General features: G+C 38.1%; 1 pseudogene; it reads right to left on the bottom strand.

The window, feature by feature from the left end:
- Positions 1-4,467: 4,467 nt before the first annotated feature.
- On the bottom strand, positions 4,468-4,989 carry LOC138837181 (tripartite motif-containing protein 43 pseudogene; annotated as a pseudogene).
- Positions 4,990-5,414: the final 425 nt, after the last annotated feature.

The following is a 5,414-nucleotide window of genomic DNA, read 5'->3' as shown; positions in this document are numbered from 1 at the left end:
AAGAATTGAAAAAAAATTTCAGGCTGACCAATAGGAAAACAGATCACAAAACATATTATACTCATGAAATAGCCCATTATCAAGTAAAAAAGAGAAATGGAGAATTGATATTAGTGGAAACACTGACAACAGGCTAGATAGAAAGAACTAGACACAAAATAACACATAAAATGATTTGATTTTCATGAAATTTTTGAATTATCAAAATGAGGCATAACATTAGTTTCTTTGGCGTTGGAAGAATTCAGAATAGCTGCAGACAGGTATAAGATTTCCTTCTGAATGACGAATATTTGAGAATATTCCAAGGTGATAATGATCAAATATACTTTCAAAATACAAAGAATCCCTAAATTTTATAGAATTAATTTAACAAATATAACATTTTTCAATTACACATAAATGATTTTTAAATGGAATAATAGATAATCTTTAACAAAAGTAAAAATAAATAAATGTTCTGGAATTTGGGAGTTGCACAGTCTCTCCTGCTAGGCATAAAATTAAAGTGTTCTACTATGAAAGTAGACATAGAATATAGCAAATTGGTGGAAAACAGGAGCAAGTAAAAAAAATCAATGCATATTCCACAAAATTAAGAAAAAATCAGAGAATAAGCAGTTGGGAGAGATGAGTGGAAATGTTAAAAAGGGATTAAAGTGATCAAGATGTATTGTATTCAAAAACTACTTTATTGAATTGCAACTCCTTTCTCCAACTATTCAAATAAAATATTTTAAAAACTAGCAAATAAAATAAATTAATTAAAAAAATAAATAATGAATAGATAAATAAAATACAATAAAAAATAAACTATAGATCCATAACAATATATGCCACAAATTTATAACCCAAACAAGAATAAAGTAGTTTTGTTCGTGCTTCTAGATATATAAGGTAGAAAATTTTGACTACATCTAATTTATTGAGTTCTTTTTTCATTGGCATTAATTATGCCGGTAGTAAAAATAATCATGAAGTTCTGAAATGAACAATACAGTATCCAGGATATTACTAATTACTAATGCAAAGATATTATTGCAGAAAGATGGAATAGTATATGTTTGTATGATTAGATAAAATATCAAAATGATGTCAGAATGTATCATAGATTTCACAGAAATAAACAATAGAAATTTAAATGTATAAGCCAGGGAAATACAGCATGATTACAGCAAGTAATTTATCTTTTTTCTCGGAAATGAGAGAAAAATAAAAACAACAGTGCACAGGACAACAGTCAAATGTGGTCAAAGTCACAAACACTACTTTTAATCCTATAATAGGAAGGTGAGGTCACCCTAAAAAATCACGTGTGGGAAGGTAAAGACTGCACTGAATTCTTTATACTCACATTTATACAGTGAAACATGACCACACAAACATTCTTCTAATAAACTCAGCACCACCTTATGTTTATTAACACCTGCCTATGGTTTTCTAAATTGAAAAACTGGACCAACATCATTGCATTGTTATTAACATTTAGAATTAAGTAAATTGGTTAGCAGAGTTTAAGCAAATGGTATGAATTCAACAGTACAGTACCAGAACTGTATACAACATACCATTTTTTAGTTTATTTTTGTAATATGATCTTGTGTTAATGCTTAGGCTTTCCTGGACTGAGATCTTCCTATTGAGACTTTGTATATAGCTGAGATGGCAGACATATGCTAACTTGACTAGCTATTGGATGGGATGTGATCATTGTTAGGTCTGCAGGAAGCCTACCCCCTACACCCATCTCCTTCACCAGCCTGAACCCAGTAATCACCTGACTGTCCATCACCTAACTGTGAGTCAGAAAAGGATCCTTGAATCTGAGGTTACTTTCTCCATGTCTATTTTCTATTGTGACTTATCCATTTTATTTTTTTTCCCCGAAACAGACCAGGAGCTTAAACTAAGGATCTATGCACTGTCCTTGAGTTTTATGTTGGAGCAAAAGGCTAATAAACACCATATATGACTAAGCTTATATTAAAATGAAATGGTAAATTAATATATATGATAAACTGATAAGAGAACCTACTAATGCTCATGTGTGTATGTGTGTGTGTGTGTGTGTTTGTGTGTGTGTGTGTGTGTGTGTTTTATAAGAGCACATTATTAATACTCTATTTGCTATAAACTTTAGAAAATTATCTAGGATATTATTTTTAGGGTAGTAAGTTCTATAGTATCGATGACATAAGCTTTCACCTTCCAGGATTTATTACTATGAATCAATCTTGAACCTTATCTGTTCTTGTTTGTTGAACCATGAGCTTTAAAAGCAAATTCTCCTATATCTGAATTTCCAACAGGGAAGTAGCAGTCTAACCCTACATTCATATCATTGAATCTCAAGTTAGTAGCTTTTGCCCATCAATAAGATAATTACAGAAGGGATGAACACACAACAATTAAATATATAGGGTGAAAGGGAAACAAAAAAGTAAGCATTTTTAACTCCATATGATAATGCCACAGGGGATCAAAGAACTACAATTAATTATCCAAAAAAGAGCCATCACACCTGCAAAGCATCCTGTTATATTGTTACAAGTGGTGGCTCTCAGTATGCCTAATATATAAATTAAGGTTTGCCATAGTTATGGTTTGGGTTTATTTATTTTTTTTTTTTTTGGGTCCGGTAATGGGGCCTGAACTGTGGGCCTGGACGCTGTCCCTTGGCTCTTCAGCTCAAGGCTAGTGCTCTATCACTTGAGCCACAGCGCCACTTCCGGCTGTTTCTTTTTTCTTATGTGTTGCTGAGGAATCAAACCCAGGGTCTCAGGCATGCAAGGCAAGCACTCTACCACTGAGCCACCTTCCCAGCCCTGCTATAGTTATTATTATGAATCTCTCTGCTCATTTTTACCCCCCAAAAGGATGACTTATTTCTTCTATTTAAAGACAGGCCTTCATCTTTAGTGTTCAACCATTTAGTCTCTTCTCCATTATTACCAGCTCTTTGTCTGAGTATACATTTTTCCCCCTTGTTTAGGAATTGGTACCGAAAGTTAAAGAATCCAATCTAATAGAAAGTGTAAAGACCCCTATGCTCTAGGAGAGAGGTGTTTGTTTTTTTTCCTCCCAGGATGGATAACAGGACCTATTAATAGAAAGGCTGCTCTAGAACTTTGTGTCACTGAAACTAGTACTGTATTTTTGTACTAGCATTTCCTGGGGCTTTAACTTAGGGCATGAGCCTTGTTCTCGTGGGAATTTTTTTCTTGTACCATGTGAACACAACTCCACTTTGGTGGTTATTTGGAGATAAGAGTCACTTGGATTTATCTGTTTTTCCTGGCTATGTATTGCCACTCAGAACTCAGCCTGCTGATTAGCAAGGTTTACTGGTAAAACAACAGTGCCCACTGCATTCAATGTTGTTTTTTGTTGTTATTCTGGACTCCAACTGCTTTCAGGGTGAAAAGCCATCACTGGGGACTCAGTTTTGCATGGGTTTATTTTTATAACAATTTTAAAATATTTATTTGCTCTCTTGTTGCATTGTTGCTACTTTATCTTATCTTCATTTAATACTGGTTTTTACATTTTATAGTTACCACCATATTTCATGAAAAAATTTAAATTAGTACAGTATTAGTGGTTTGCTTCATTTGAGAAAGGCTCTCTGCCATAGAGTTCCCAACACATAGAGAGTCTCTTCACTTAAAACACCGGGATACCACTGGAATAAAGGGGCCTGACAGGAAATCAGAGAGAATCATTGGGGTATCTCCAGATAAGGGAACACTTAGCCACATTCCAAAAACTCAGACTGCCATGCTCAAGATCAAGAAACAAACCAACCCGGCCCAGAGGCTTCTCTACATATTGAGACAGCAATGGGAAGGTGGTAAAAAGGGTGTAAAGTGTGTTCTCTTTCACAAACAAAAGGAGGAAAACGTCCTCAGATTCACTGAGGTTGCTCCCTATGACAGAATCAGTAACAACTCCCAAGGCCCAGGTCGAAGACTCATCCACACTAACTTCCCAGTAATGTTTCCCAGAGCTGAAGACTTGGCATCCAAAAGCAGTGAAGTGGAGGGAGTCTTCAGAATTCAAAACCGCATATTGATGGCCATGTCTAACACTGCTCCCAGGACCTTGATTCCCCATAGTTTCATTGAAGGCAATCTCCACCCGGTACTGATTGAGCTTCTCTTTCATTCCAGGCATGGGAGGGGCACTGAGCTGTGGCCTCAGAGGAAGTGGCATGAAGACCAACACTGACACACAGCTTTCTAGGGTCAACTCTACACCCTGAAGCAGTTCCACATCTGGCTTCTGGTATGTTTCGATCAGCTCCTGAAACATATTCCTGAGCTGATGCTTCTTCTGAAGCATTTAGGTTTCCCTTTCTCTGAGTTGCTGTAACATGGCTCTTCCTTCATTGATCAGTAGCTGGGAATGATATCTTTCCTCCTCCTGGACAAAAAGCTGCAGCATTCTAAAAACATCCTTAGTCATGTCTCAGTAGAGGTTCACATAATAAATCCATTGGTTGGTGAGTCTCTTCTTCTCCTGTAAATTGTGCTGGTTTTCTTGAGTCTTTTCCCATACAGCATGCATCTGCTTTGAAATCATCTTCCTCTGCACATCAGCAGCCCTTTCTATAGAATGGTGTTTGTGAGCCCTGTGCTCCTGAGACATGGAGCAGCTCCTACAGAGCAGGGCCCTGTCTACCTCACAGAACATCTGCTTGGTCTCCCTGTGTGTCCCACACATGTATTCCTCAGAGCTCAGGAACTGCCTGAGTCTGGCTCTTCTGGCAATGGCCACCAGGCTCCTCAGAACCACGTTGGTTTTCAGGTTTGTCTGCTGGCAGGGTCCCTTGCATCCTGGGCACCTGGCTGGAGTCTCTTCCCAGCAAAGGAAGAGACAAGGTCGACAAAAACTGTGCCCGCACTCTAGGGTGACTGGCTCTATGAAAGTATTCATACAGATGCCACAGCTCAGTTCCTTCTGGAAGGCCTGGACAATGTCAGGATCCATCATTCCTAGAATCTAATGAGGTGCTGGTGACTCACCCCTAAAAGCCTAGCTACCCAAGAGATTGGGATATGAGGATCAAGCTTTGAAGCAGGCCTGGGCACCAAAGTCCCCCTGACACAGACTCTTATCTCCTATTTACCACTCCAAAATCACAAGTGGGCTGTGATTCAAGTGGTAAAGCACTAAACTTGTCCACAAAGTGACCTAGGGATAATGCCCAGTCTTGAGCACAAAGAGGCCCAGCAACACTGCCCTACCACTGGGTTCAATCCCCACAACCAACAAAACACCACCACCACCAACAACACCAAACCAAGGAAAGAAGAATTAAAAGAGGAGTAGATTCTCCCACTCTGATCCTCACCTGGAGTATCCAATCTCCAAACAGCCTCCTCCTGCTGAGGGATCTTCAGCAATGCCTGAGT

Source organism: Dipodomys merriami, unplaced genomic scaffold, assembly GCF_024711535.1.
Source record: "Dipodomys merriami isolate MVZ:Mamm:240054 unplaced genomic scaffold, mDipMer1.0.p SCAF_265, whole genome shotgun sequence".
NCBI lineage: Eukaryota > Metazoa > Chordata > Mammalia > Rodentia > Heteromyidae > Dipodomys > Dipodomys merriami.
The sequence above is the reverse complement of the archived record's forward strand: the minus strand, read 5'-3'. Positions and strand labels throughout refer to the sequence as shown.